The 11,393-nt window shown below is 43.3% G+C and overlaps 1 protein-coding gene across 6 annotated transcripts in view; it reads left to right on the forward strand.

Moving 5' to 3' along the window:
• The window catches only part of AUTS2 (activator of transcription and developmental regulator AUTS2), an 800,149-nt gene that overhangs the window by 592,085 nt on the left and 196,671 nt on the right, over positions 1 to 11,393 (forward strand). The window lies entirely within an intron of this gene.

The following is an 11,393-nucleotide window of genomic DNA, read 5'->3' on the forward strand; positions in this document are numbered from 1 at the left end:
AGCATGCCCAGGACAGTAGCTCATACAGTCTTGAGGAGCTCCAGCTGTTACGTTGCCCCTGGACTTTCTGGTTTGGGAGGTGGTGCGGGGTATGTCTGTGCTGGAGGGGCTATATCTGCTCACTTCAGTAAGCCTCCAGCACTGCTGTGTCCTGAGCACCCAACTCCAGACCAAAATAACCCTGTCTGTACATAGCTCCCAGACCTCCCTTCTTGCACTTCCTTTGGAGTGTACCTGCGTGAGAAGACGGAAAGCTCAACAGCAGCAGAAGCAAAGTCACATTTCCCAGTTCCTGATGTCTCTAACCCCACTTCCTCTGTCAGGTCGGTAAATAAAGGCAAGCCCAGAGGTAGAGGTACTGAGCCCACAGAGTTTTTTCTAAAACTGCAAGTCCAGTATGGATGGGTTGGGTACAAGCTGCAGGGCATGGAATAGGTGGTGGAAGAGATTTGGGGGGCAGCCTTGGCATGGAGTCACATGGTATTTTCTTCTTGTCCGTAAAATGCTCTAAAACTGTTCTTACAGCTGGCATAGCCTATACAGAAGTGTAATAGTGGAAGGTACTGTAGAGTCAGGGCAACATTCATGGTGAAGGCAAGTGCAAAAATCTGGTGAATAGCATGAATTGGGGACTTACATGGAAGTGTTTGCAAGATTTGATTAAAAGGAGGGGAACTTCATGTTGCTATTTCAATGATTTAGAATTTGTATTGATTTTGCCTCCCTTTAATATGAAGCTTTTGTTTCTTTTGCTTTTAAATTGTCATTCTTTAACCACAGTTTTAATCATGCCATTTTCCTGGTTTAGTATGCCATTTTCCTATTTTTCCTCTTAATTTCCCTTTTTTATAAATGGATCGCTTCAAAAACAAAAATTTTAAATAAATAAAATTGATTCAAATCTATATTCTTCTTTCAAAAAGTCTAGAAAGATAGCAAGGAGAAAAGTCTTTTTAAAATAAGAAATGTTTGTTATTCTGGTGTTTGCAGAAGCTAATGTAGCACGTATGAATAGGGCAAGGTTTCTTCTGTCGTAGTAACAGCTTTGTAGATCAGTGCAGTGTTGTCTGGAGATGCCCTTGTGTCTCTCCTCTGTGAGATAGAAACCCCCTTTGAAGTGAAACAGCAATACAGAGTACAAGGGTAAAGGATCATGAAACAGGACATGACAGAGGATGGCTTGTAACCCAAATGGAATGGAGAAAATGAGCAACACATGAGGAATGTAAAGAGAGGGGAGAGACACATCAAAATCACCTAACCATCTCTGATGTCTTTAGAAATTGAGAGAGACAGAAGAAATAATACATATAACTCCCTTTAAATCACAAAAACTGTTTTTCACAATTCAGTGGAGGTATGAAGGAGATTTCTGTGGAAGGCTGTGATCCTTGTAAAGTCCCTGTGAATCACTCAGTGCAAATTAACATTTGGCAAGGGGAAGAAAAAATACCTTCAGCATTGCTTGGCCTTTTAACTAGGTAGACAACTTGTTCTCACAATGAAAGTGTTCCTCTGTAAAAGGTCACAATCAATATTTGGCAACTTTGGTGTGATGTCCTCTCTCCTTTGTGTCTTACGTACCCAGTTTTACCTGTCAAAACCAGTTTAACAAATGGCAATTCATCTTGCTGTTGGAAGCCAAGAGAGTCTTTGTTCTCCTTTGCCACTCCTACCCTTCCACCCCTGCTGCAGGTGCTCTGAGCACAGGGTTATTTGTTGTGACTGTGCACAAATAGCTTGAACTGGCACACAGAAATATTTGCATGAGTTCAAATTTTGTATCCAGACATCTGACTTCCGATGGCAATAAATCGGTGAGAGGTTTTCCTGCTTGGCTTCCTGCCTTGATGTTGTCCATCAAAAGAAACTATTCCTGGTAGAAGTCTGTTTAAAGACATTTTTTTCCCTTGTGAATCCAACAGACTGAGTGTCATCATAGTCGTAAGGATAAGAAGAAACTCTCCTGATGAACAGGTTAGTGGTAGGTGCCTTTGGGTGGATGCCTTCTTCCAGTAATTGTTGGCAGGATACTGGGCTAGATGGACCCTTGGTCCCACCTCCAGCAGCTCCTGTGGTTCATCTTCCTCGTTTTCTATATTGATCCACGTGAAAGGGTGGCTGGGAATTCTGAGGTACTGCTGCTTCTTCAAAAAGAATTGAAAAATGGTGCTTTAAAATTTTTTTTTTTAATTTAATAAATTTATACATTGCAAGAATGTGCCTTACATATTTCAAAAGATTGATGGGTATGAGTCTTTTCTGCCAGCAGTATTAGTGATTTTACTGCAGTTGCGCTGGTATGAGTTAATCCTAAATGAGGAAAGTCTCTGTGCCCTAAGTGTGTAGCAGTTTTAAAAAGAGGCATGAGGGTGATATTTTTAACAAAATCACTTTTAACAACTGGATTTTACCACTGCCACGTTTTGAAACCCCAGCTCTGCCTCTGAAATCCTGTTTTATACAGAAAAAGGTACTTGCTGTCCACTCACATTGGCAGCAGCGTGCGAGTTGCTAAGGATGATAGAGCCTAGGGCTTTGCTGGTGGGGAATATTTTCCACATCCCATCTGCATCCCTGTAGAACTTGACCATTAGTCAGGCTACTTCTAAATGATGCATCTCTTTTAGAGATTTCTACTGATAACAAATGAAAGAGCATTTTTTTTCCTTACCTCATTATGCAGGCAGCTGTGTGACAGCATTCTGACAAACTGTGTTATCTCAGGCTTCCAGCTGCAAGCTGTTCTCATCAATACTGCTGTGAACTGTTTCCTACTAACCCTTTCGCCTTTATGCCCATTTTTATCAAAATTTAATTTTAATGTGAGGACAGCCAAATATAATGCCAGATGTGGGAAGCAGATAGTTTCCTTTGTATAAGAACATAGCGGGGGAGGTCTTCTAAAGGACCAGCCACACAGAGTGCGGAGGGACTGTGCTGGAATCATTATGTTTGATTCCTGTGGATTATTATTTTTTTTATTATTATTATTATTCTAAAGTTGCCATTTCAACCTTTCCTCACATTTGCCTTGGCACTGAACTGGAAAGAGAAATTAAACAACAACAAAAGAGCTATAATTTAAAAGAAAATAAAAAAGGAAATGTGCATCCCTTGGTCCAAGTTCGCAGTGTGCTGGAAGGTGCTCAGTCTGCTTTTCTGTTGACTCCTTTCAGCTGTTCTGATGTACCAAAGAGAACTGTAAAACAGCTGCAGGAAAATCTTGTTTGGCATCTACTGAAATTACTATTTCTGAAAAATGTGACCTCATTCCCTCAGGTAGAGCACCCCAGCCTCGGTTAGGGAAGGTACAAGCAAATCTATGTATGCTCAGGATACAGAAGGATAGAATACATTTCCCTGTAGCACTGGGTTGTTTTTGCTTAGTTTACAGCACAAACAGAGCTGTATTTTGACAGATAGGCTGAATGTTGTTGAAGAATCAGTTCCAGTTTTGCTCAATTGCAAGTGAAAAGAGCCAAGCAAAAACCAAGCTGCCCTTCGCAATTTTTATTCTAATAAGCAACGAAAAAAAAAAAACAGTTTGAGAGAGGAATGTCCCTTTATCCTCATATTTTAGTCATTACTGTCATCATCGTAAGTAATAGCTTCATGCTGAGGCCTCCAAACTTATTCTTTATTTACCATTACCTGCAGGAATTTCGCTGGCAAGACTGATTTAGGTGTGTAAGGCTCCCCATCACCCCCAAGCCATAGCACAAAACAGTTTAACACAGCTTATGTACACATTTTATTTTGGGTTGTTACTTTCCAGTAGGGTATGCTACAGTTAGCTGTAACCTCACTAAATGAGTGGCGTGTAGGATCATGTTTGACTTCTTGCGACCCTGTAGCTTTTAGAATGATTTTAACTCATTTATAACATTGAGCAACTATTCATCGCACTTTAACAAATGAAGTTACAGTCCCAAAAGAATTAGTTTCATGCTCTTGAGTGATACAGTAATTTATTAGTCCAAGAATTCTAGTAATTTAGTACTCTATTTTAAGTAGTTCAAGCCAAATTAATAGGATCGTTTTCTTGTAGGAGTAATGTCATCTCTACCTATATATAGAAAAGCTATCATGCTAATAGGTTTATATTATTTAAAAATAGACACATAGCTGTGCAACACGTTTGTGTTGATTTAGGTATTTAATGCAGGCCCCGCTGGCCCAAATTACTGCTTTGCTCTTGCTGTTTGTTGTACCCTCTCACAGACATGTGCACACATGCTTTTAACCAAGACAAAGAAAATGCAGTTGTGTCTAACAAGGAGAGTGGAGTAAGATGTAAGTTTATTGAATAAGGGGGAAAAAATCACATTAACCCCATAAAATAGGCAAGGTACACACTTGGAAGACCTTCTTTAAAGCTATTGTGGAAAAATATCTGTTCTTGTCAAAAGCTGTCCTGCATTGCTACTGAAAAGGTATTAGGTGCAGGTGTCAAACATGCCTAATGAGGCATGAGGAGTCGACAGCAAAATAACAGAGATTATAGGTACAGAGGATTGTGAATGAAGTGTGAATAGCAGCCTGGATGTATGACTGACACAGAAAAGAGGAGAAGACAGGCAAGAAGAAAGAAGATCCATCACTCACTTAAGGAGAATGGACATTTTGAATCACTTGATTGATATCTTCCCATCCAGTAATCCTACGACTTTTAAGATCTACATTTAAAAATAACCTAAATTGTTCCTCCAAGAAATCATGAGTTTATTATAGGTCTTCAGGGTATTTTGCCTAACTCTGAGAGCAGAGGAGAAACATAATAAATGGCTCTGTGTGTGTGTATTAGCACACAGAAAGTTCAGGCACACCAATCTGCTTTGTCAAATTAACAGCCTGTTTATGAAGTTTAAAAATATTCAAGTGGCAGTATTTAAAACCAAAACTCTTACTCATTCCATTCATCATCTAGAAGTAATTTATAGTTAAATTGTATGTAACAGCCTCTCCATTTCATTTGGAGGCAAATATGAAGGCCAATTTTTAAGGAATTGTTTCAGGGAAAGTTGATGTTCCTGATTTTTTTTATTGCCTAGCCCTCCTCTCCATCTGTTGCTTTCTTCTGTTGGATGGAGTCAAAAAGTCTCTTTATGTCTAAACCATAAATCTAAAATGCTTAAGATATGAGCAATTTCATAGATGAAATTCCAAATGTTATTGGTGTTATGAAAATGTCTGGACAGCTAATGTCAGAGTTAAAACCTATTCCTGATATATTTCCATCTGAACATAAAACTCCATGATAATAAGCTGTTGTGCCTTTCTTTGGTCTCCATCTAAATGAAACAGCAGGGTAATATTTAAAGCTCCTATCAGTGAGACAGAATACCTTGCCTCTTGGCTAAGAAAAATAATTATCCTGCTCAGATAATTCATGCTGTTGGCACATTCAGAAACAGCCTGGGGGCTCAGTCTTGCTTCCTTTGAACTCGGTGGGAGTTTGGGGATTGACTTCAATGGGAGGAGGTCCTTGGTCTCTGGGTATATATTGTACCGTCCAGGTCTTTTTTGGTCTGTATATTACTGCTCTGAGCATCCGCGGCCAAATGCAGAGCCTTAGCTACAAGGCCTGTTGTGTTTTCTTTGCTGGGTAAAATGAGCAGAATCTAGACCTTGATGGATTGACATGGGACAAGGGGGGAAAGGCAGAGAAACCCAATTTGTCCTTAGCTAAGCAACACAAAAGGATTGCTGTGACCACTGCTTAAAATCAGGTAGTTTCTGGCTCGTTTTGCCAGACTGCTGGGAGGGAGACATCCCTTTCATTTTCGCAGTTATGGAGAGGGCAGTTTGGTGCAGCCTTGTCTGGTCCCAGCATGGTGCCGACGCTTCTCCCGTGGCTGTGGGGTATCAGTGCACATCCCACATCCCGCGCTCCGATGCGGCCAGGAGTAATTGCCTGATTGAACGTGGCAGCAGATGGCTTCCCTCCCCCCCCTTTTCCCTTCAGGTTTTCAATACATGAATAACAAAAGTTATTTAAAAACAACAACAATAACAATAATACCCCCCCCCAACCCACACCTACGGGGAATTGTTTCCCCTCAGGATAGATAGATATATAAATGAAGTAATAGGTAGACCGCCTCCATTTTGGGGGGGGCTGGGAGGGGTGTTGACTGCTGTTTGCTTATACCCCAGCGGTGTTAACAAGCGGTAGATTGTTAGTGACAATCACACACTCTCTGGCACTTAAAGCAGAAGGCTTGATTTAATCGCAGAGCTGTCATTTATTATTCTGTTGTGCTATTCCACAAGGGGAAATGACTGATCAAGCGCCTGCTCCCCAGAGCAGAGGGCTCTTTTTTTTTTTTTTTTTTTTTTTTTTTTTGTTATGTCTAAATCCTCAATACAAATTGCAGTATTTCTGGACTCCCAGCGGGACCCATTAGTGCCTGTGGGGCATTAAAGATCATTAATAGTGCTGTCAGATGGGGAGAGGGAAAGAGAGAGAGAGGGAGGGAGAGACAGAGGAAGCCAGCAAGCCAGCCAGTTGCTTAGCTTTCTCAGAAATCGGAAATTAATACATCTGCTTCATTAATACTGGCCTGTGTTTGATGTTTGTTAGCTGGCAACTTTAATGATGTAGGTTAGCACCAGTCGGGCGCTTGCATGAATTGGATTCTTTCAATTACCTAAATTTCCTTTTGCCCATCCTCCACCCCCCTCTTTCTCTGCCCAAAAAGTCAGCCCTTAATTAGCAACTCTAAAAGAAGAGGAAGAAGCAGGAAAAAAGGCTGGGTTTTTTCCTTCCCCTCCCCAAGTGTGACAGCCACGATTTGCAACCTTGCCTGTATCCCATTAACTGTAGCTCTCTTCCAAGCATTTAACTGTATGGTAATCGAGAAGAAATGTTTTAATCACTGTGAACAACATGTTAATCAGTGCTGTGACTGAACACTAGGTATTAATTGGGTTAGGGTAAAGTGCTAATGTTTGCATCCAAGAATGCTGCTATCGAGTGCAAAGAAGACACAGACTCAGTGCTATTGGCAGCTATTAAACCCAAGGCAGCTTTGACTGGCAGGGTGACAGGGAGTTAAGGAACGGGTTCAGCCCAACCACAGCATAGATGGAATTGCCTTGTGTTCCCAGTCTTCACCTCCCTTCCCTTGACCAGCTGTTGCATCCAGCAAAGTTTATCCAAGACTTCTCTGATACTTTTTCTAACACGCTCAGTAGCCCCACTGTCTTTGCTTGGATAAGTCCTAGGACAGGGACTGAGGTCCTTCTTGCATGGTTTGTGGATCTTGTCAAGAATATACAAGAACAGTCTTCTCTAGATATGCTCCATGCATTGATCTTACCTCACTGATCCCTATGCATCGTGTAACTTCCGTTGCTTCAGGGATTTCAGAATGGAGGTCTGTGGGCTTTATCCAGCCTGCACAATGGTGCTGAGATGGTCTAGTGGGAGTCAGCATTGCTCACCTAACCTATGGCATCTGTTCACCTTAGAAAATCTAGGTAAGAGACCCCGCCTGCCGTTGCATCAGGAGAGAGGAAAGCTGGGTTGGCTCTCAGTAGCTGCCAAGGTGCTGCTGCAGCTTTCTGGAGAGCTGCCCAGGAGAAAGGCAGAAGGCATGACCTGAGGTTTTGTGGAAGACTGTGGTAGATAACATTACAGCCTTGTCCTGCTGTAATGCTGCTTCTGCCTGACATCTGGATCATGCCTCGAGACTGTCACTCCCTTCCTGTCTTCCCCCTGCTCCCAGAGGATATTAGCTGGTAACCACACTCTTCCAGACCTGTGAAGCCGTTACATTGAAGAAATTTCTATTGAAAGCATTCTCAAAGCAAGAGAGGTGCTCTTCCACCTGCAAGCCATCATGCAGGCAGTGTGGTCAGCAGTGGGCTGAAGTTGGGTCTGATGGGACCATGGCAGTATAGAAGCAGCAGTAAAAATAGGAGTGAATTTCAAAGGCAAGATAGATTGTCTCTGGAGTGGGTTTTGTTTTGTTTGTTCCTCTCGGTGTAGTTTCAAAGTGCAGGTGCAATGGCTCAATATGAAGAATTAGTTGTTTTCCATGAAGAATCCACCACTAGTGGAAGTCATTCTGTAAAATGGTCCAGCAGTAGCCATTTATACCAGTGACTGATTTATGCTGTTTAAGAAAGACACCTCTCTTGTTACTCAATTAGCCATGACCCATTTGCAACAGGGATTCTGGGGGATACAACACGTATAAAAAGAAAAGACGGATTGCTTTGGTTTTGGCAATTGCCTTCTCTTTAGGGCTTAAACTAGACTAGAGGAGATGAGACTAAAATCCAGAAAAGAATTTATTTTTTCCTCATGTCCCCAACAGTTTTCCTTGTTGCAGCTGGTCTAGGCAAATCTTTAAGAACAAACCCCAAATAAATAGGTGATCAATGAAGAGACTAGGAGCCAGTTTCTGGCAGAGATCATCATTAGGTAAACCCACTAGTCTAAGTTTTAAAACCTTTTCAAGGTTTAGCTTTGTTTGTGTCACTTCGTACACACTTGTTGTACCTTTGAAGACCCTTGAGGAAAAAGTACCATTGAATAGGAGGCACTAGACTGAGATTCATAGCCTTGGTTGGACTCCCAGCTCTGCCCCAGCATCTGTGTGATGCAGATAAATCAAGGCTAGGCTATCAACTCCCATAGAAATGGAGTTGAAGGGCAAAACTCGCAGGAGGTTTTACTATTTCTAAGATGAGGATGCTTCTCTCTCTTTCTCTTGTTGTGGCCTTTTAAAATCTGAGGGTGTGCTTGACACATCACGTCCTGCCGAGAAGCAGGGTGTAACAACGGTGGCATGCTGCTCAGCATGCATGTCTCATGTCTTTGAACATCAGCACGTGGCAGTGTGCTGCTGTACCCTCCGGTCTTTAGCTGGTCTCACGGGGAGTGCTGTAGCTCTGCTATCTCGACCTCACTCTGCTGAGCTTGGGCAGCAGCAATGCTTCTGGTCTCTTCCACGATGAGGGACCTGCCCGCTGGTTGATACTGATGTAACTGAAAGCAGACCCATTTAATTTCAGGTGTTACCCAGTTTAAAACTCATTGTCATCTATTCTAACATGTTCAGTGTTCCCTTGTGGTGCTAAAACTGTGCTGTGAAGGCTCATGTTGCTTCCTCACATCTTTGCTCTCTGTTTTGGCGGGAGTTTTCTATTACACGTGCCACATGTTTTTTTTCTTGTGTCATCATATGGTGTTGTATTGGTTTTGTTTGGCAAGGTTTTGGTAGCGGGGGGGGGGGTTACAGGGGTGGCTTCTGTAAGAAGCTGCTGGAAGCTTCCCCTGTGTTCGAAAGAGAGCGAGCCCATACTAGCTGGCTCTAAGACGGACCCGCCGCCGGCCAAGGCCGAGCCAATCAGTGATAGTGGTAACGCCTCTGTGATAACATTTTTAAGAAGGAAAAAAAGTTGGGACGGAGAGAAACTGCCGCCGGAGTGAGGAGTGAGAACATGTAAGAGAAACAAGCCTGCGGACACCAAGGTCAGTGAAGAAGGAGGGGGAGGAGATGCTCCAGGCGCCGGAGCGAAGATTCCCCTGCAGCCCGTGGTGAAGACCCTGGTGAGGCAGGCTGTCCCCCTGCAGTCCAGGGAGGTCCACGGTGGAGCAGATCTCCACCTGTAGCCCATGGAGGACCCCACGCCGGAGCAGGTGGGTTCCCGAAGGAGGCTGTGACCCCGTGGGAACTCCACGCTGGAGCAGGTTCCTGGCAGGACCTGCGGATCTGTGGAGAGAGGAGCCCACGGAGCAGGCTTTCTGGCAGGACTTGTGACCCCGTGGGGGACCCGCGCTGGAGCAGTGTGCTCCTGAAGGACTGCACACCGTGGAATGGACCCATGCTGGAGCAGTTCGTGAAGAACTGCAGCCCGTGGGAATGGCCCACGTTGGAGGAGTTCGTGGAGGACTGTCTCCCGTGGGTGGGACCCCACGCTGGAGCAGGGGAAGACTGTGATCAGCCCTCGTCCTGAGGAGGTGAAGCGGCAGAAAATAACGTGTGATGACCATAAACCCCATCCCTGTCCCCCTGTGCCGCTGGGGGGGCTTGGTGGTGAAATCGGGGAGGGTAGTTGTGCCCGGGAAGAACGGAGGGGTGGTGGGAAGGTGTTCTGAGATTTCATTTTACTTCTCATTACCTTGCTCTGGTTGATTTGTAATAAATTGAGTATGTTTTGCAAATTGAGTCTGTTTTGCCCGTGACGGTAATAGCGAATGATCTCTCCTGTCCTTATCTCGACCCGCGAGCCTTTTGTTATATTTTCTCTCCCCTATCCAGCTGAGGATGGGGGAGTGATAGAACGGCTTTGGTGGGCACCTGGTGTTCAGCCAGGGTTAACCCATCACAGGTGTGAACAACCTCCTCTCTTTAGTGACTTCATGGGAAAAGTCACACATTCAACGTTAATACTGTATTTATAAAACACAAGGTTATGTCAGATGTAGGTTATTCCAGTGCTGATATTCTTTCTATCAGACCAAGAAGAACTAAGACAGTGGTTCCATGGAAGGTGAATCTTGTTTTAGGCACTTAATTCTGGATTTTAAAAAATCCATGGTCATATGACATGAAGTGCTAATGTGCTAGAAACCCTGCTGACTCAAATGTAGTAAAAAATTTAAAAGCGATAACTTTGTCCTGGAGGACTGCATGCTGGATCAAGTATTGTCATCCTGATCTCGCCAGGGATCAGGCATCACCTTTCTCCCCACAGCCAAGACAGAAATATAAGTATTTCTTGCCAATTTGCTCCTGCCCAATTCAAATAAAATATTCATTGCCAGAAGACATGGCAGAGTGGTCATCCTATAGTAATGAATATGAAAATATGGCCTGGTGCTTCCAGCATTTAAAAACATTCTTCATAGGATGATACTAGTGTGCATTTTTTTTCACAGATTTGAATTTTTTTCAGTAAAGTATGCTGATACTCTCATCCTTCTGTTACAAGTAGAGGAACTGAGATATGCTATGACTTCCCCGGTGTCCTATGATAAACAGGGGCAAAGCCAGGTTTAAAATCTACAAAGCCATTCTGTGCTCTGCCAACGAAGTAGTTATGCTTTCTCCTTTGGTATAGAGCTGCACACTTTTCCCCCCAAATCTACCATATCACAGACTTCCAATTGCAGTGTGGAGCATCTGAGTGTCTGAAACAAAGTTGATGGGTTTTCTGGGAATACTTCTTATAGGTAGCAAAAGCTCCACCTGGATGAATAGTGACTAATGGAAAGAAAGGGAGAAGTACCTCTACGTGCCTTGAAAAGAATCACCTAAACTAAGAGAAATGCCTTTCCAGGGAGGATAGTAGGACTGTAATGACCTGTCTTGCTGGGAAGGCTGGTCAACACTCAGTGATGCTTGTTGTGAGCTGATTTAGTAGGTTCAAGTAAG

The sequence above is a fragment of the Accipiter gentilis genome, chromosome 6, assembly GCF_929443795.1.
Source record: "Accipiter gentilis chromosome 6, bAccGen1.1, whole genome shotgun sequence".
Taxonomy (NCBI): domain Eukaryota; kingdom Metazoa; phylum Chordata; class Aves; order Accipitriformes; family Accipitridae; genus Astur; species Astur gentilis.